At 44.8% G+C, this 21,425-nt stretch overlaps 3 non-coding genes across 3 annotated transcripts; 2 read left to right on the forward strand and 1 right to left on the reverse strand.

Moving 5' to 3' along the window:
• The first annotated feature begins 2,260 nt into the window (after window positions 1-2,260).
• trnas-gcu (transfer RNA serine (anticodon GCU)) lies at window positions 2,261-2,342 on the forward strand. Its single transcript has one exon. It is a non-coding gene; the product is annotated as a tRNA-Ser (tRNA).
• An 11,888-nt stretch (window positions 2,343-14,230) lies between these two features.
• Window positions 14,231-14,304, forward strand: trnat-agu (transfer RNA threonine (anticodon AGU)). Its single transcript has one exon. It is a non-coding gene; the product is annotated as a tRNA-Thr (tRNA).
• Window positions 14,305-18,886: 4,582 nt separating this feature from the next.
• On the reverse strand, window positions 18,887-18,968 carry trnas-cga (transfer RNA serine (anticodon CGA)). Its single transcript has one exon. It is a non-coding gene; the product is annotated as a tRNA-Ser (tRNA).
• Window positions 18,969-21,425: the final 2,457 nt, after the last annotated feature.

Consider the following 21,425-nt stretch of genomic DNA (forward strand, 5'->3'; position numbering starts at 1 on the left):
GCTGTGGCAGGACTGCAGAGCTTTGATCTGATCCGTTGGTTGTGGAATCGCTTAGCTCTAATCTATAGCATGTTGCTTCCGCTGTTTAGCATGCATTTAGTTCTGAGTTGTTGCTTGACCAGGTTGGCACCTCATTTTTAGGTATGCCTGATGCTGCTTTTGGCATTCTCTTCTACACTCCTTATTGAACCAGGGTTGATCCCTGGCTTGTTGGTAGAGTGAGGAATATGCCGGGCCATGAAGTTACAGATTTTGCTGGAATATAATTGTGCTGCAGCAGGATGGCCACACTGCACCTCATGGAATGCCCAGTTTTGAGCTGCTGGATCTGTTCTGAATCTATCCCATTTAGCACGGTGGTCGTGCCAAACAACACGTTGGATGGTCTCCTCAGTACGAAGACAGGGTTTCGTCTCCACGAGGACTGTGCAGTGGTCACTCCTACCAATACTGTCATGGACAGATGCATTTGCGACAGGTAGATTGGTGAGGCCGAGGTCAAGTTGGTTTTTCCCTCGTGTTGATTCATTCACCATCTACAGTCGGCCCAATCTTGCAGCAATGCCCTTCAGGCCTCGGCGAGTAGTGGTGCTACCGAGCCACTTTTGGTGATGAACATTGAAGTCCCCCAGGTCTGTGGAAATGTCCGATTGAAAAGGAATGAGGAGAAATGAGAAGAGCGGGAATGGTGAAAAAGTGTCGATTACAGGAGGTTGGCCGTGAGCGAACGGTCCTTTGAATGTCCGGCGCGGAGGGGATTTTGTTCAGAAACGACACACTTGAAAGCGCGTGGGGAAAGTGAAGTGTGAGCTTTGTCCTTGGGTCAAATTGGGTGTTTTCAGGAAAACAGCCATTGTGAAATCACAAAAATGAAAACAGAAAATGCTGGAAACACTCAGCAGGTCAGGCAGCGCCTGTGGAGAAAGAACCAGAGGTCAGGTTTCAGCCCTCTGAACTTTTGAATTGGAAGTGGACAGACTGGTATGTAGGAGAGTAGCAGAACTATCTAAGTTGCTGGAGTCCGTCTTTCGATCATGTGGGTTTAAATCTCCCCTCTGCCACAATTGATAGAACCGTTTATTTTGGCCGCCTCACCTAAAAATCTTCTTTCCAAAGAAGTGCGTTTCCGCATTTCTGGCTCACATCTGTTTGCACAAATCAGCAAAGTCAGAATTGCCACCCAAAATGTTTCTTGCACGGAGGTGTTGGGATTGTAAGGGGTGATCCAGGTGAATTATCAATCAAAGTGCGCAATGGCCCCCTGGTGAACGAAGTATCTCTTATGGTGAGCAGAAGATGACAGATATGCACCATAATTATGTATTTCTTCTTTGCATCACACTCGGATTTATTATCAGGGAATGGACATGAGCAGGTCGATTTACGTTATGCTCCGGTCGCTTTGTATCGCCCCCGACACATAGAATCGAATCATCGAAAGGTTACAGCATGGAAAGAGGCCATTCGTCACATCGAGTCCGTACCGGCTCTCTGCAAGAGCAATCCAGCTAGACCCCAACGCCCCGCCCCACCCCGCCCTTTCCCTGCAGCCCTGTACTTTTTTTTTCGTTTCAAATACTTATCCAGTTCCCTGTTGAAGGCCATGATTGAATCTGCCTCCACCACCCCCTCGGGCGGTGCATTACAGATCTTAAACACTCGCTGTGTAAAAAAGTTTTTCCTCATGTCACCTTTGGCTCTTTTGCCAAAAACCTTAAATCAATGTCCTCTGGTCCTTGACCCTTCCGCCAATGGGAACAGTTTCTCTCTATCGACTCTGTCCAGATCCTTCATGATTTTTGAATACCTCTATTCAATCTCCTCGCAACCGTCTCTATTCCAAGGAGAACAACCCCAGCTTTTCCAGTCTATCCATGAAACTAAAACCCCTCATTCCTGGAATCTTTCCAGGAATCCCCCACCATCAACATCCTGGTGGTCACCATGAACCAGAAAGTTAACTCGACCAGCCATCTAAATGCTGTGGCGACAAGAACAGGTCAGAGTCTGGATATTCTGTGCCGATGTGATTCACCTCCTGACTCCCCAAAGCCGTCTCACCATCTACAAGGCGCAAGTCAGGATTGTAATAGAATACTCATGTGATGGTCATTTACATAAAATGTTAGCTGTGTTTTTATATCTAAAGATTCTGCCTGACCTGCTGAGGATATTCAGCATTTACTGTTTTTATTTAAGTTTGGCAACATAGCCAGTATTTTCATTTTAAATAAAGGAGCTTTGGCGAGTTTGCACATGCGACGAGGTGGCCGAGTGGTTAAGGCGATGGACTGCTAATCCATTGTGCTTTGCACGCGTGGGTTCGAATCCCATTCTCGTCGATGTTGTGTTTAATCTAGTTTCATTCATTCAGTCCATCCAGAAGGTCGGGTCTCTTCCTTCTCGAAACGGCAGACAAAGGTTTTTGCATTGTTTGCTGAAATCAGCAACAGTTCCAACCACGAAGGTGTTGAGATTGCAAGGTCGCAAATAATCAAAGTGTACAGTGGTGTCATTGTAAAAGGAGTAAATCTCATGGTCAACGTAAGAGAAACTTATGTCCCATAAATATGTTTTATGTCCGGATCATTCCGTGTCTGTGTCTGTTTAAAAGCATTGCGCTGTCAGTCCCGGATCATTCCGTGTCTCCATCTGTTTAAAAGTGATGTGCTGTAAATCCCGGATCATTCCGTGTCTGTGTCTGTTTGAAAGGGATGTGTTGTAAATCCCGGATCATTCCGTGTCAGTATCTGTTTAAAAGCGATGTTTTGAAAGTCCCGGATCATTCCGAGTCTGTATCTGTTTAAAAGGGACGTGCTGTCAGTCCCGGATCATTCCGTGTCAGTATCTGTTGAAAAGCGATGTGTTGAATGTCCCGGATCATTCCATGTCTCTATCTGTTTAAAAGGGATGTGCTGTCAGTCCCGTCTCATTCCGTGTCTGTGTCTGTTTAAAAGGGATGTGCTGCAAGTCCCGGTTCATTCCATGTCTCTATCTTTTTAAAAGGGATGTGCTGTAAGTCATGATCCAGACCTTCAAAGCATCCTACGCGCTCTCATCCCACGTACTCCCCGCGTGGGAGACTTCTACTGCCTCCCAAAGATACACAAAGCCAACACACACGGACGTCCTATCGTATCAGGCAACGGAACCCTGTGTGAGAACCTCTCTGGATACGTCGAGGGCATCCTGAACCCATCGTACAGGGAACCCCCAGCTTCTGTCGCGACACTACAGACTTCCTACAAAAACTCAGTACCCACGGACTAGTTGAACCAGGAACACTTCTCACCACGATGGACGTCTCGGCACTCTACACCAGTATCCCCCACGATGACGGCATCGCTGCGACAGCATCAATACTCAACACCAACAACAGCCAATCTCCAGACGCCATCCTACAACTCATCCGCTTCATCCTGGATCACAATGTCTTCACCTTCGAAAACCAGTTCTTTACCCAAACACACGGAACAGCCATGGGGACCAAATTCGCACCCCAATACGCCAACATTTTCATGCACAAGTTCGAGCAGGACTTCTTCACTGCACAAGACCTCCAACCAACACTATACACCAGATACATCGACGACATTTTCTTACTGTGGACCCACGGCGAAGAATCACTAAAGAGACTACACGATAACATCAACAAGTTCCATCCCACCATCAAGCTCACCATGGACTACTCCTCAGAATCAGTTTCTTTCTTGGACACACGAATCTCCATCAAAGACGGGGACCTCAGCACCTCACTCTACAGCAAGCCCACGGACAACCTCACGATGCTCCACTTTTCCAGCTTCCACCCTAACCACGTCAAAGAGGCCATCCCCTATGGACAGGCCCTGCGAATACACAGGGTCTGCTCAGACGAGCAGGAACGCGATGGACACCTACAGACGCTGAAAGACGCCCTCGTAAGGACGGGATATGACGCTCCACTCGTCGATCGACAGTTCCGACGGGCCACAGCGAAAAATCGCATGGACCTCCTCAAAAGACTAACACGGGACGCAACCAACAGCGTACCCTTCGTCGTCCAGTTCTTCCCCGGAGCAGAGATACTACGCCATGTTCTCCGCAGCCTTCAACATGTCATCGATGACGGCGAATACCTCGCTAAGGCCATCCACACACCTCCACTACTCGCCTTTAAACAGCCACCCAACCTCAAACAGACCATCGTTCGCTGCAAATTACCCAGCTTTCAGGAGAACAGCGTCCACGGCACCACACAACCCTGCCACGGTAACCTCTGCAAGACATGCCAGATCATCGACACAGATACCACCATCACACGAGAGGACACCACCCATCAGGTACATGGTTCATACTCCTGTGACTCAGCCAACGTTGTCTACCTCATACGTTGCAGGAAAGGATGCCCCGGAGCATGGTACATTGGCGAGACCATGCAGGCACTGCGACAACGGATGAACGGACACCGCGCAACAATCGCCAGACAGGAGAGTTCTCTCCCAGTCGGGGAACACTTCAGCAGTCAAGGGCATTCAGCCACCGATCTTAGGGTAAGCGTATTCCCAGGCGGCCTTCGAGACACACGACAACGCAAAATCGTCGAGCAGAAATTGATAGCCAAGTTCCGCACCCATGAGGACGGCCTCAACCGGGATCTTGGGTTCATGTCACGCTACACGTAACCCCACCAGCGGAAAAAAAAGTTATCTGTTTTTAATTCAACGAGTCATTTTCTGTCTTTCTCTTCCTTTCGGATGTTTCTCCCTCTCTCTCTCTGTTTTGTGTTCTGGCCGTTTGTATATTCGGTGGTCCTGTATGTAACACCTCTCTGTCTGAACACCTTGCTTGCCTTGACAACGGGCAGTTGGAAAGATTATCTGTAATCATCAGGTATTGTTCTCTGAATATAAATGCGAAACGTTCAAGGATTTCCTGACATTCACCTGACGAAGGAGGAAGCCTCCGAAAGCTTGTGATTTTCAAATAAAATTGTTGGACTATAACTTGGTGTTGTAAGATTGTTTACATCTGTTTAAAAGGGATGTGCTGTAATTCCCGGATCATTCCGTGTCTCTGTCTGTTTAAAAGCTATGTGCTGTAATTCCCGGATCATTCCGTGTCTGTTTCCGTTTAAAAGGGATGTGCTGTCAGTCCCGGATCTTTCCGTGTCTGCGTCTGTTTGAAAGGGATATGCTGTAAGTCCCGGATCATTCCCTGAATGTGTCTGTTTTAAAAGGGATGTGCTGTCAGTCCCGAATCTTTCCGTGTCTGTGTATGTTTAAAAGGGATGTGCTGGAAGTCCCGGATCATTCCGTGTCTGTGTCTGTTTAAATGGGATGTTTTCTAAGTCCCGGATCATTCCGTGTCTGTGTCAGTTTAAAAGGGATGTGCTATAAGTCCCGGATCATTCCGTGTCTGTGTCTGTTAAAAAGGGATGTGCAAAAAGTCCTGGATCATTCCGTGTCTGTGTCTGTTTAAAAGGGATTTGCTGTCAGTCCCGGATCATTCCGTATCTGTTTCACCCGATTTTCTTGATACCTTTTTCCTTCTGAAGTGAAATGACGATCCTCTCTGGAGAAGAAGGTTCACCGCCTGCTGTTGAGTTCAAATTCATTCTGCTGGGCTTCCATTCAAATCTCCGCACTCTATCCCCCATTCAGTCCCACCCCGCCTGGACATTATAATCTGCGATATTCATAAGGGAATGGAGAAGCAGAATATCATGGTTATAATTTTCTTGGCTCCACAACACTGAATATTGTCAATTCCAATGATTCAGAAGGTCATCATAGAATCATACAATCTTACAGCATGGAAGGAGGCCATTCGGCCATCGTACCTGTGCCGGCTATTTTTCGAAGACCTGTCCAAATTAGACCCACACCCCAGATTTTCCCCAGAACCCTGCACATTAGTCCTCCTCAAGTACATGTCCAATTGCCTTTTGAATGATCCTGTGGAATCTGCTTCCACCACCCTTTCAGGAAGTGCGTTCCTGATCTTAACAAACCCTCTGTGTGAAAAAAAAATCTCTTAGATTCCTCTCTAGTTATTTTGCCAATTATTTTAAATCTATGACCTCTGGTTACCGACCCACTTGCCAGAGGAAACAGTTTCTCCCTACTTGCTATTTCAAAACCCCTCATTATTTTGAATATCTCTATTATGTCTCCCGTTAACCATCTCTGCTGTAAGGAGAATAATCCCAGCTTCTCCAATCTCTCCACATAACTGAAGTCCCTCATCACTGGTATCATCCAGGTCAACCTGCTCTGAATCCTCTTCAATCCCTTTTCATCCTTCGTATAGTATGGTGCCCAGAAGTGTACAAGACATTCCAGCTGAGGCCTAACCAGTGATTTGTAAAGGTTTAGTGTGACTTCCTTATATTTAAATTGAATGCCCCCATTTACAAAGCCAAATATCCCATACGCTTTTTTAACTACCTTATCAACTTGCCCTGTTTTGTGAATATGCTCCCCCAGGTCCCTCTGCTCTTGGAACCTCCCATAAATTGTTCCATTTAGATTATACTGCCTCTTCTTGTTCTTCTTCCAAAGGTGCATCACTTCACACTGATCGGCGTTAAATCTGTCACGTGACTGCCCATTTCACCATTCTGTCCATGTCCTCCTGAAGTCTGCTGCTATCTTCCTCAATATTTTCTCCGTTGCCAAGTTTTGTATCATCCGCAAACTTCGAAACGGTACTCCCTATTCCTACATCCAAGTCATGTGTATATAACAAGAAAAGCAATAGTCCTAATACCGACCCCTGGGGGATTCCACTGCATATTTCTCTCCAGTCAGAAAAACATTCGTTCACCACGACTCTCTGCCTCCTGTCCTTTAGCTAATTACGTGCTCACGTTAACACCGGTCATTTAATCCCACGTGCTTCTAGTTTTCGAATAAGTCTGTTATGTGTTAATTTCTAAAATGTGTCCTCAAAATAAATGTAACCCCGTAATTTAATTCTTAAGCAATGAGAATACAGATATTAAGACCGAATGATAGATTGGGTTCATTCCCATTACCCGAAGTTGACGGGACCCGAGGAGGTGAAAACCCATCTGGGTTTATATTTTCCAAAAACGGAGACGAAAATCGCAAAGCTCATCCCGTCGAAATCCAACAATTGGACTGAAGATCCGACATTCTGGAAACCCGAGCATTCTAGAAACCCTTCTGGAACGCCCGGGTTTGCAGACCTGGCCGTTCAAAGAAACCGGATAAGACCATCAGGGAGAAACACATAGAGAGAAGAAACGCAGACAGAGATATCGAGATACATGCAAAGAAAAATAGTATCAATCTCCAAATTCTGTGATTGAGCAGAATTTAAGGTGCAGCTTAAAGGTAATTCGTGAAATCTTCGAGGTGGACATACGGGAACTCTGCCAGACTGCATGTTCCAGACATGTATCCAACGTTACACGTGCAGTCTGCAGCCGTGTGTGCATTGGTGGTTCAGTGTGGAACTCTTGCCTGCCGGCGGTAAACCATGAGTTTGTTTCCAGGACAATGCAGCATCTTTTACCTTTTGTATTCTGTGCCCATGAGATCGCCTGAGTTGGGATAAATTCATGTGACGGCTTCAATCTGTCCAACTTCTAGAAAGATTATCTTCATTTCCTCTACGTGTGTTGCGTGGACAAACCCTCTGCATTCTGTCCTCTGGTGCTCAAACATGCTCTGCTGGAGATAAGTCAAACCTGCCTTCTGCACCGCTGAAAGGAAATGAGAAGCCAATTGGTGATCTTTGACTGAAAATGGGGACACAACGGGGCTCAACGGGTTTTGAACCAGTGAAACTCCCTGACCGAGAATCAGACCCGAAGACCAACTGGCAACAGAGCCGTGCAGCCACTGTAAAATTTTACTGCAACGCAGCCGATCCGCCATCCTTTCAGAACGCTCTGTCCATACAATCCCGCTTTCTTGTACGATATACGATGTCGAAAAATGTCAGGTTCTGCACCAATTATATCATATCAACAACATCAAATTCCTTTTGAATGGACGACTTGTATTATCAAGTAACACTTTACAGAATGAATTGCTCTGAAACGACATTGTTGTTTACACGCGACCATAAATATACTTTACTCAAATTGCTGCTTTCATTCACTATGAGAGCGAAGAGCCATGAATGTGGAGACATTAGCTCCGAATTTATCAGCTGGGTTGCACCTTTCCTTTTCCTACTGTCTCAGTCTTTTTTTACTTTACCCTTTTCTGCTATTGTTGCCGGTTAGATCAGCTCTCGCCATTCAAGGAAACCTGAGAAGTCCATCGGGGACAACACAGAGAGACAAGAGACAGAGACAGGGAGAGATAGAGAGATGCAGGCAAAGAAAATAAAGAGTATAAATGTCAGGTTTTGCAAACTAGCAGAATTTAAGTTACAGGTTGGGAGAGATTCCTTCTCGGGTCTTGAAGTCTTTCAAGAGAAGATCTGACACTAATTAAAAGCACCGGCCACGCTGTGGAATCTCTCATTCTGGGAGAGATATAAATGCGGTCAATTAACTCCAATTAATCTATTTCAGCACTGAAGTGATCTTTGAACAGTGGCTCTGCGAGCAGAATTCAAACCTGGGCAGGAAAACCTCAATTGGATTTTGAGTCCAACGCTTTAAACACTCGGCCACCGCAGCTGTAAACGGCATGTTCGTTCAGATAGGATTCCAAATGGACACTTGCCGCTATTAAGAACGCGCGCATTGGTTGTTCAGGGGTCGAATTCTCACCTCTGATGCGGGAGACTTTGGTTCGATTTCCGGCCAATGCAGAATCATTCTCACCAATGAGGAGCTGAGGAATATAAGTATGCCATTTCGCCCCTCGAGCCTGTTCCGCAATTCAAACAGATCATGGCTGATATGTGACCGAACTCCAGATAATCGCTTTAGCCCCGTATCGCTTAATAACTTCAGTTAACAAAAATCGATCAATCTCAGGTATAAAATTAACAATTGAGCTCGCATCAACTGCCGTTTGCGGAAGAGAGTTTCAAACTTCTCCCTCCCTTTGCTTGCAGAGGTGTTTCCCAACTTCACTCCTGAAAGTCCTGACCCGAATGTTTAGGCGATGTCCCCAAGTCCTAGACATCCCTGACGGGCGGAAATAGTTTTTCTCTATCTACTCCATCAGTTCCCCTTAATATTTCGAAAAGTTCGATCAAATCAGCTCTTAATCTACTAAATTCGAGGTAAACCCGAGTTTATGTAATCTCTCCGCGTAATTTAACCCTTGGGGTTGAGGTAACATTCCAGTAAACCGAAGCTGCACTCGCTCCACAGCCAATATATCCTTCCGAAGGTGTGTTGCCCAGAACTGAATACAGTACTTCAGGTGTGGTCTAAGCAGGGCTTTGTGTAGCTGTATCATAATGCCTATCCCCTTGTATTCTCGTCCTCTAGATATAAAGACCATTAACATTTTTGATTATTTTTTGTACCTGTCAATGACATTTTAATGATATATGTAGATGGACACATCAGTCTTTTTGGACCTCCACTGTTTCGAGCTTTTCACCATTTACAAAGTATTCTGATCTATCCGTTTTGGTCCAAAGTGGATGACCTCACACTTGACTAAATTGATATCGATTTGCCACAATTTTACCCATTCATTTATTTTATTAATACCTCTCTGTAATTTTATGTTTCCATCTGCACTGCTGAAAATGCTGCCCATCTTGGTGTCATCGGCAAACTTGGATATGTGGCTTTCTATCCCGTCATTTAATATCCGCCTGAATTGGAAAAAAAATCCAAATTTAGCTTCAAACTCCTCATCATCTTGAGACATTTTATTTCCTTCACGTGTGTTGCGCCGACGATACTCCGGCATTGAGTCCACTGGAGCTCAAACATCCTCTGGATTTCATTCAGTTCCACCAACAGCAACACTGAAAACATGTCAGAAGCTAATTGATGACTTTTCACTAAAAGGAGGGCTCGTCCGGGATTTGAACCCGGGACCTCTCGCATATCACTCAATGAAACGCCCTCAGCGAGAATCATACCCCTAGACCAACGAGCCGTTGTTACTTCAGCTTTGCAGCCAGTTTAAAAGTTCGTTGCCTCCCACAGCCGATCGGCCATCCTTTCAGACCAGGTCTGTTGATCCAATCTCGTTTTCTGCTCCGGTGTCCAGCAATATCAAGTTGCACACCAAATATTTCCAATCACCAATATTAGTCTCCCTTTACCAAATTGGTTTCGAGTGTACGACTTGAGTTATCAAGGAAGACGTTTCAGAATTATTTGCTCTTAAACTACATTGCTTGGGAGGATACTGAGAGGTGTGTCGATTTGCGGCACGCTCTGTTCCCTTTGCATCGCCTCATGCACATTGAGTTGAATCATAGAAAGGTTGCAGCACGGAAAGAGGCCGTTCGGCCCATCGAGTCCGTGCTAGCGCTCTGCAAGAGCAATCCAGCTAGAAACACTCCCCCGCCTTTCCCCGAAGCCCTGCATTTTTTTTCCTTTCAAGTACTTATCCAGTTCCCCTTTGATGGCCATAATTGAATCTGCCTGCATCACACCCTCGGGCAGTGCATTCCAGATCCGAGCCTCTAGCTGTGTGAAGAAGTTTTTCCTCATGTCACCTTTGGTTATTTTGCCAATCACCTGAAACCTATGTCCTCTGCTTCTTGACCCTTCCGCCAATGGGAACAGTTTCTCTCCATCTTCCATGCTTCATGATTTTGAATACCTCTATCAAATCTCTACAAAACCGTTTCTGTTCCGAGGAGAACAACCTCAGATTCTCCAGTCTATCCACGTAACTAAAGTCCCTCATCCCTGCAATTATGCTGGTAATTTTTTTCTGCTCCCCCTCCAAGGCCTTCAAATCTTTCCTGAAGTGCGGTGTCCCGAACCGGACACAATACTTCAGATGTGTTCGAACCAGTGTGTTATAATGTTTCATCCTGAATTCTATACTTTTGCATTCTATGCATCTATTTATAAAGCACAGGACCGCGAATGCTTTTTAACCGCTTTCTCAACCTACCCTGCCACATTCAACTATTTGTACACATGAACCTCTCTTTGTTCCTGGATCGCTTTCACATTTGTGCCCTGGAGTTTATATTGCCTCTCCTCGTTCTTCCAACCGAAATGTATCACTTCGCATTTTTCTGCGTTAAATTTCATCTGCCACGTCTCCGCCCATGCCACCAGCCTGTCTATGTCATTTGAAGTCTATTATTGTCCCTAACACTGTTTACTACCCTTCCAAGGTTTGTTTCATCTGCACATTTTGAAATTGTGCCCTGTGCACTCTGGTCCAAGTCATTAACATATATCAAGAAAAGCAGTGGTCCCAGCACTGATCCCTGGGGAACACCACTGTACAACGCTCTCCAGTTCGCAAAACAACCGTTCACCAGTAATCTCTGTTTCGTGCTCTGAGTCAATTCTGCATTCATGCTGTGACTGCCCCCTTTATTCCATGTGCCGCAATCTTGATGATAAGCCTACCATGCGGCACTTTATCAAACACCTTTTGAACGTCCATATACACCACATCAACTGAATTGCCCTCATCTATCCGCTCTGTTACCTCATCAAAAAACTCTTACAGGTTCGTGAACCACGATTTGCCTTGATCAAATCCGTGCTGGCTTTCCCTAATCAGTCCACCCTCGTCCAAGTGACTGTTAATTCTGTCCCGGATTATCGTTTCTAAAAGTTTCCCCACCACTGAGGTTAAACTGACTGGCCTATAGTTGCTGGGGTTAATCGTACACCATTTTTTGAACAAGGGTGTAACCTCTGCAATTCTCCAGTCCTCTGACACCACCCACATATCTAAGTATGTTGGTAGATTATGGCCAGTACCTCCGCAATTTCCACCCTTACTTCCCTCAGCAAACCAGCATGCATCCCATCCGGATCTGGTAGTTTATCTACTTTAAGTCCAGCCAGCCGTTCAAGTACCTCTTCTTTTTCAATTTTTAGACCATCCAGTATCTCAACTATAACTTCCTTTGCTGAAACTCTGGCAGCATCTTCTTCCTTGGTAAAGACAGATGCAAAGTACTCATTTGGTACCTAGGCCATCCCCTCTGCCTCCATGAGTAGATCTCCTTAATCGGCCTCACCACTCCCCTTACTATGCGTTTACTGTTCACATGCCTGTCGAAAACATTTGGATTCACATTTATGTTGGCCGTCAGTCTATAGTAATATTTCTCTTTGCCTCTCATTTCCTTTTTCACTTCCCCTCTGAACTCCCTAAATTCGCCCTGGTGAATGAGTACATAAAAAAAGTTATCATTTCTTTCAGCCGGAAACAGAAAGTTACTGGTTGATCAATGGCGATTTAAACAAGTATTCGTCTTTTTTAGGGTTTAATGAGTTTTGCGAAATTAATACAGTGAACTAATACAGTAAAGTTGAATTCCTGATCGGGAACCGCCTCAGACAGCGCATTACTGCCCATCCCTGGGAAACAAGATACTACCGAAACTTTGACAACACATCGCAGGTCCCCCTGAAAAGACACAGCTTGCCAGCTGTTTCGAAATTTGGAGCCTGGACAGGGAGTTAAACGCTGGACCTTCAGCTCACTCCCCACTTTAAAAGTCTGATACTCTACCGACTGAGCTACCCAGGCTCGATACTACATAAGCTCCCATCGTATATATTCATGAGAGGTGTCTGAATTATCCCTGCAGCCGTCGAACAAGGGTGAGGTCCGTTTGATAAAATTCTCAGCAACGTGTTGAGGAGAATCCTTGTTCCTGTTGAACAAGATGTAAGAAACATGAACAGTGAACTCGTGAGTTTACAATTCTTCTTGTTTGTGCCAAATGTCTTGTCATTCGTTAGCAGCAATTAAAATCACACTTTACCCAGCGGCTCAAAAGCTGAACTTGTCCCACACGGGAGCTGGAAAAGGCCTCACGAACTTTCAGCGTATTAACATCTGTAAGCTGAATAATTTCTTCCGTTACACAGTGACACCAGGCAGCATATTTCCCTTCCAAATTTTCCCCACAAGAAACTTCCAACCGATGAATATCGGCTTGACGAAAATAAGAATTGTTTGTTTGGTTCTTTAGATTTAATGATCTCGTACCGGCCCCTTTGCCATATGAGCTGCCGCTAAAAGCCCCCTCTCCCCCGATGAACAAGTAAACTGGCACTTGCTAGTGAAAGACGGTAGGCCAGAGGAACACAAGTGCCCACATGGGAACACTGTCAAGTAGATGCATTATGGAACATACCAGTTGCACTTTGAACTCCGTTCAAAATGTTCGGAGTAAAAGGATTGATTGTTTTAAAAGACGCTCGAACTCACAACCTGGTCATATCTGGAGCCCATACTGCTGTAAATAAGTAACGCACGCTTAACAATTGTGCAACACGAGAGCAGCAAACAACCGACAGCATCAGTGCTCCTGTCAAACAGCTTCATTTTCGGTCTCTCAATTATCACTTCGAGATCTTACTGAAACAGAAGCCTCCAATCAAGATGCGCTTCGTTAAATAAAAATTCCTAACTCAGGAAAGTTTTGATCGATCATGACTGAAGCATGTACAATTTCCTCACCTGTTCCTTTTAATCCCCTGGGGTGGTAACAATCAGGTCCTGGAGATTTGTCTATCTTTAGTCTAATTATTTTCTCCATTGCCATTATTTTACTTGTACGAAACCCCTTGATTTATTAACAGTTTTCCTCGTGTCTCTGGTATGTTAGCCTCATCCTTTTCTGTGACGACCGATGCAAAGTAAAAATTTAGCAACTCTACCATTTCCTGATTTTCACTTACAATTTCACCTCCATCTGTCTTTAAGGGGCTCACACTACTCTAAGCCTCCCTTCTCTCTCTGAATATACTTGTAAAAACCTTGAGAGTTGTCCTCATTTTCCCTCACACGTTTTTCTCCTTTTCCCTTTTTGCTCCTCTGACGATTTTTTAGTTTCAGCACCACGATAAACAACACTTCGCTGTAAAGTTCGGCTCAATAGTTCTCCAATGTCAGAGCGAGAATTGTCTGAAGCCCTAATTTATTTAATGTAACAAATACAATCACACATAATCATCCGTGTATCATCGCACTTATGGATACACAAAGATAAACAAAGCTTGAAATGCAGGCAACATCGAAATGCACAGGTGAACGGACAAGCGAAACAGACAAAGATAAAACGGCCTGAACCCCCAAACGTGAAGTGTCGCTGATAGATATTAATGTGAGGAGGTGGACCGATAAGATCATCACTTGGCGCTGTGGCTTAGCTGGTTAAAGCATCTGTCTAGTAAACAGGAGATCCTGGGTTCAACTCCCAGCAGTGCCTGGTATAGCTTGTTATTTTACCTAATTTGTGCAATTAAGCGACAAAATTACACTGTGGTCTTGGTATTTGTTCAGGAGGAAACGGACACCAGAAAGACTTCAAAATCGCCCTTTCATTGTCCAGACAGACCTCTCATGGAATGTGTTTGAAACACGTTTATTTCAAGACACGTTCTTGTTTCTGGGCTCGTTGGGGTCGTGGTATAATTCACGATTTGAGGTTCAAACCCGGAAGTCGTCTTAATTTGGACCTGGACTTGTGATCTTGATCTGCGTTGGAAACTTTTGCAAAGAGGGAAAGGAAGTCCCCAAATCACTCCACCTGAATCGCCAGGCCCGGATGAAATATATCACAGGCTGTTAACAGAAGCAAAGAAGGAAATAGCGGAGGCTCTGACCATGATTTTCCAATCCTCCCTGGTTATAGGTGCAATGCCGGAGGATTGGAGGACTGCTGAAGTTGTACCGTTGTTTCAAAAGGGAGAAAGGAATAGATCGAATTATTGCAGGCCAGTCAGCCTAACCTCGATATTGACCACAATTCTGGGGGTAAGTATTAATCTTCATTTAGAAAGGCACGGATTAATGAAGGACAGTCAGCATGGATTTGTTCAGGGAAGGTCGTTTGAATTGAATTTTTTGAGGAGGTATCAAGGAAGGTGGATAAGGGTCGTGCGTTTTTTGTCGTCGACATAGATTTTCGCGAGGCTTTTGACAAATTCCTAAATGGCAGATTGGTCAAAAATGTAAAAGCCCATTGGATCCAAGGGAAATTGACAAGTTGATCCAAAATTGACCGAGTGGCAGGAAGCAATGGTCGACGGGTGTTTTTGTGACTGCAAGGCTGTCTCGAGTGGGGTTCCACAGGGCTCCGTACTAGGTCGCTGCTTTTCGTAGTACAGATCATTGATTTGGATTTAAATGTACGGGGTATTATTAACAAGTTTGTAGAAGATGCAAAAATTGGTCGTGTGGTTGATGGTGAGGAGGGAAGCTGTGGACTGCAGCAAGATATCAGTGGACTGGACAGGTGGATAGAATAGTGGCAAATGCAATTCAATCTGGGGAATTAGGTAATGTATTTAGGGAGGGCAAACAAGGCAAGGGAATACAAAATAAATATTGAAACTAATTTGCCATTTACACGCCAATTTTGCAAGTTTACTGATGTCTTCCTGTATTTTTCGCATTTTTCCTTTGTATTAACGACAGCTCCCAATTATGTGCTGTCTGTCAATTTCGAATTTGTATTTCCGATTCCTGTGACCAAATCATTAATGTAAATTGTCAACAACAGTGGTCCCATCACCGATAAATTGTGAACAACAGTGGTCCCAGCACCGATAAATTGAGAACAACAATGATCCCAGCATCTTTCAATTGTGAACAACAATGGTCCCAGCACCGATAAATTGTGAACAACAGTGGTCCCAGCACCGATAAATTGTGAACAACAGTGGTCCCAGCACCGATAAATTGTGAACAACAGTGATCCCATCACCGATAAATTGTGAACAACAGTGGCCCCAGCACCGACAAATTGTGAACAACAGTGGCCCCAGCACCGACAAATTGTGAACAACAGTGATCCCATCACCGATAAATTGTGAACAACAGTGGCCCCAGCACCGACAAATTGTGAACAACAGTGGTCCCAGCACAGATAAATTTTGAACAACAGTGGTCCCAGCACCGATAAATTGTGAATAACAGTTCCTCCAGCACCGATAAATTGTGAACAACAGTGGTCCCAGCACCGATAAATTTTGAACAACAGTGGTCCCAGCACCGATAAATTGTGAACAACAGTGGCCCCAGCACCAATGAATTGTGAACAAGTGGTCCCAGCACCGATAAATTGTGATCAACAGTGGTCCCAGCACCGATAAAATGTGAACAACAGTGGTCCCAGCACCGATAAATTGTGAACAACAGTGGTCCCAGCACCGATAAATTGTGAACAACAGTGGTCCCAACACCGATAAATTGTGAACAACAGTGGTCCCAGCACCGATAAATTGTGAACAACAGTGGTCCCAGCACCGATAAATTGTGAACAACAGTGGTCCCAGGACTTTTGACTTGAACTGCATTTGAAACTTTTGCATGAAAGGAAATTAAGTCCCCGAATCGCCCCACGTGGCTCTCAAACGCATTGGGAAGAAGTTCAATGCAAACAATCAGGACTTTAAAGGCAACTCAACGACCTGCACTTTCTTTGAATAAGTTTTGTTCGCCATTATATTTGACGGTGAAATCGCTCTCGGCTTTCATCGAGCTGAAGCAGAGTGTGGCCGCTTTATATCTGCGAGCATGTCGGTGACGTGGTTCGCTTTGACACTGATCGCTTCCAATTTGTAAAATTTCACCAAGCGTCAGCCAAAAGAAACCGAGAATCGAATTGTCCCTGTTAGTGATGAATTGAAGGGATTGGTGCTCCAAGCAGATCTTGAAAATGCACAGTGCGGTCGATCAGGAGTTCCAAATCCACCCTCCAGCCACTCACCAATCATATTAACTGAGCTTTACTCTTGTCCATTGTCACAGCGCTGAAATCGAGTATTTCTCCGGCATGTTTTTCTTCACAGTTGCTGCTTTAAGAGTGAAGACCGGCTGTTTGGATTTTCACTCCTGCAAGCTTCAACCATTCATTTTGGACTGACTGTAGACATTGGTCGCTGCAAACTCAAAGTTCAGCCCAATTAATTATTGGTTCAGCAGGTGATCTCTTCGCCTGTCTCGTTGGTGCTGTCGGTTAGCACGGAAGTTTGATGGTTCGAGCTCTTATTTGATTTTTCCTCAGGATTCATCGCCTCAAAGTTCCAGGGTTTCAATGTATGTTTTGGAAGCAAGAATATCACAATTCTCCTTGGCAGACAAGCCCCGGAAAGGCCAGAAGGGAGGCCGCACTCGCTGCAGGAGAGCTGGTTCGCTGTGACATGGAGATTTCTGCAGTGAGCGAGACCAGACTGTTCCTATGTTCAGAGAATAAATGGCGCACCCTTTATGTTGGAAAAGCAAAACGGTGGGGATTTTTGTATCAGATGTTGCTCGTTGCGTTACTTTCATCTTGATCGTAGAACCGGTTTGGGCGTTCCTGTGATCAACGGCGACAATTGCCTATTCATTTTAAATTTAACAACAGCTGCACTGAGCTCTTAATCATGCCCTTAAGATACAGTCTGTAAAATGATGAAATTTGATCATCTGCAAAGCATAAAAATCTGATTAAAGTTTTGACTGTCTCTCGGTAACCACGTCAACATCTCCTTCAGTATGAAATAGAAAGTTATCGTTTGATTAATGGTGAATAAAACAGTCATTCATCTACCAACAGGGTTTAATTAGTTTCATGTCATTAATTTAATAATTTCATAACTCTTGCTAAAGTTAATTCCTTGCCTTGGAATCGAACTCATGAGGTGGTTGGGAACACTGAATTCGAACACATCAGTCCATCGGGGAGCTCCCAAGGGCGCGCACCCCCCGTGATTCATTCAGCTGTGTGTTTTTTCTCAGGCCTCTTATCTCTCCCTTCTTTTCAGCTTCTGACTGTGGATATTCTTGTGGTTAAATATGAATAATATAGAATATCTCACAGCCCCAGTATACGTGCTCCTTCACTGCACAGTTCTGTGCAAAATCAAACTGTACGGTTCACCCCCGACAGAAGCAGCAGGAGATGCCACTTTAAAATGGCAGTTGCTTCAAATGATTTATGATGGACCTGCGTGGCCTTGCAGTTTTCCCAGGAGCTGCATTCGGTGCGTGAATTTTGGAAATAGAAACATGTCCATCAGCAGCTTGTGGTAATATTTTACCTCACTTTCCATTTCATGTACATGCCTACTTGCACTTGGTGCTGTCATTGCCTGAACATCATCTTCTGTCGCGATAGTGGTTTGAACAGAAAATGCCATTTTGTGCGAGCAGCTTGTCTGGCAGGAAAATTACCTGAATTACGAAGGGGCAAGTAGGAAAGGCCGCGTTGGTCTGCCTGTTCGCAGCAAAGAATTTTCAGCGTTTCCTTGTGGCCCAGTGTTTAGATTCGGTCATCACCATGGCAACGGATCGATTGGTGTCTGTCTCGACATCCGCATTTAAACACTCTACGAAAAGTGCACTGTACTCAAATTGCTGATGTTTTCACTGTAAGGGCGAAGAGACATAAATGTGTGTATATTGGCTAAAAATTCATCAGCTGGGTTGCACCTTTGCTTCTCCCCCCGTCTCAGTCTTTCCATCTTTACCCTTCTCTGCTGGTGTTGCAGGTTCGATCATCCTTGGCCGTTCAAGAAAGCCTGAGAAGTCCATCAGGGGAAAACTCAGAGATTCAAGAGACAGAGACAGGGAGAGATTAAAGTATAGAAACAAATAGTATAAATATCAAGCTCTGCGAACGAGCAGAATTTAAGATGGAGCTTGGGAGAGATTCTTTCACGTGCCGTGCAACTTTGCAAGTGACCATTGGGCTCCGAATTCGAAGCGTTTGCCGCGCTGGAGCATCTCTCTGAGGGAGGGAACACGGTCCGTTCACTCCAGTTCATATTTATTTGAGCATTGAACAAATATTTAAGAAATAGCGCTACGAGCAGGATTCGAACCTGCGTAGGAAAACCCCATTGGATTTCGAGTCCAACGCCTTAACCACTCGGCCATCGCAGCTGTGAAACGATCTGACAGCTACTGCTACCAAAAGGGTGCAACCAGTGCAGAATTCGGTGCCACCCACAGCCGATCGGCCATCTGACAATCCATCCGATCACTTTTTCTCTTCCGATGTGCAGCAATGTGAAGTTGTACACGAACTATTTCATATCAACAATATTAGCCTCTCTTTACCACATTCGTTTTCAATGTGCGACTTGTAATGCCAAGTGAGACTTTGCAGAATTAATTGCTCTCAAGTTACATTGTTGTCTCCCTCGGCATCCGCAGATTATCCACTCTCCCACAAGTCTAACAGTGACTACACTTCAAAACTACTTCATTGGTTGTAAAGCACTTTGGGACGTCTTGAGGTCGTGAAAAGCGCTTTATAAATACAAGACTTTCTTTCTTTTTATAGTGGAATAAAATTACTGATGTTTACACTGTGAGGACGAAGAGACATTAATGTGTAGACATTCGCTGCGAATTCATCATCTGGGTTAGATTTTTACTTTTCCTACCGTCTCAGTCATTCTATCTTTACCCTTCTCTGCTGGTGTCGCAGGTTCGATCAGCTATGGCCGTTCAAGGCTGCCTGAGAAGTCCATCAGGGGGAAACACAGAGAGACAAAGACAGAGATAGAGAGATAAAAGTATAGAAAAAACCTAACATCAAGTTAGCAGAATTTAAGATGGAGATTGGGAATCATAGAAGCGTCACTGCACAGATGGAGGCCATTCGGCCCATCGAGCCTGTGCCGGCTCTCTTTAAGTGCAATCCAGATCGTCCCATTCCCCCGTTCTTTCCACGTATACTTGCAAATATTTTCCCTTCAAATACTTATCCAATTCCTTTTAGAAACCACGATTAATTCTGCTTCCACCACCCTTTCAGCCGATGCATTCCAGATTATATCTACTCGCTAGTTTAAAAAGTTTTTCCTCATATCGCCTTTGGTTCTTTTGTCAACCACCGTAAATCTGCGTTTTCTGGTTCTCGACCCTTCCGCCAACGGGAGCAGTTTCTCTTTATTTACTTTATCTAAACCCGTCATGATTTTGAACACTTCTATCAAATCTCCACTCAACCTTCTCTGCTCTAAGGGAACAACTCCAGCTTCTCCAGTCGACCCGCGTAACTGAAGACCTCATCCCTGGAACCATTCCAGTTAATGTTTCTGCACCCTGTCTGAGGCCTTCACATCCTTTATAAAGTGCGGTGCCCAGTTTTGGACAGTTGTGGAATATTGTGAAGTTCCCTTCACATATATTGATATTTGGCAAGAGACCACTGGGCTCCCAGTTAAAATGATCTACCGCGGTGGAGTATCTCTCTGAGGGAAGGAATTGCAGCCCGTTATCTCCAGATCATATTTATTTGAGCATTGAACAAAACTTTACACAATAGCGCCGATAGCACGATTCCAACTTCTGCCGGAATACCCCATTGGGTTTCAGATCGAACATCTTAACCACTCGACTACCGCAGCTGCGAACGCCTTTGATGCACGGCTGTAAATCAGAATGCACAGGGTAGTCACAGGAGATTTGTGAGACTATATGTTCTTTCAGACAGGTTTCCAACTGGACACATGCAGCCGCTACCGTCCGGACGTTGCTGTTTCACTGGTAGAATTCTCAGCTGCCACCCGAGGAGACGGGGATTGATTCCCGGCCGATTCAAGAGCATTTTCATTCTGCACCGATGAGATCGCCTGAAAAAGGATACATTCACATTCAGCTTCAATCTGCACACCACGTTGAGACATTTTCCTTTCTCTGTGTGGTTTTGCGTCGACAAACCCTCTGCGTTCTGGCCTCTGAACGTCAAACATTCTCTAAAATTAAGTCAATCCTGTATTCTGCAACGCTGGAAAGATGTGGGAAACAAATTAATGAATTTCCACTGAAAATAGTGACACAGGATGGCTCGTCCGGGAATTTGATCCCCGGACCTCTCACATATCAATTAGTGAAACGCCCAAAGTGAAAACCATAATCCGAGACCAACGAGCCGTCAGTCACACAGCCGTGCAACCAGTCGAAAGTTTCCCTGCTCCCCACAACCGATCGCCTATCCTTTTAGACCGCTCTGTCCATCCAATCATCGAATCATAGAATGGTTAAAGCACAGATGGAAGTCAATTCGGCCCATCCAGACCGTGCCATCTATTTGTAAGAGCAATCCAGTTAGTCTCATTCCCCCGCTGTTACCCCGTGGCCCTGCAATTTTTCCCTTCAAATATTTATCCAATTCCTTTTTGAAAGCCACGATTGAATCTGCTTCCACCGTTTGAGACAGCACATCTGGATCATAACAACTCTCTGCGTAAATTTTTTTTACTCATTTCGCGTTTGGTTTCTTTGCCAATCACCTTAAAACTATGTCGTCTGGTTCTCGACCTTTCTGCCAATGGGAACAGCTTCTCTTTATTTACTTTTTCTAAACCCTTCATGATTTTGAACACTTCA

Source organism: Heptranchias perlo, chromosome 20, assembly GCF_035084215.1.
Source record: "Heptranchias perlo isolate sHepPer1 chromosome 20, sHepPer1.hap1, whole genome shotgun sequence".
Lineage (NCBI taxonomy): Eukaryota > Metazoa > Chordata > Chondrichthyes > Hexanchiformes > Hexanchidae > Heptranchias > Heptranchias perlo.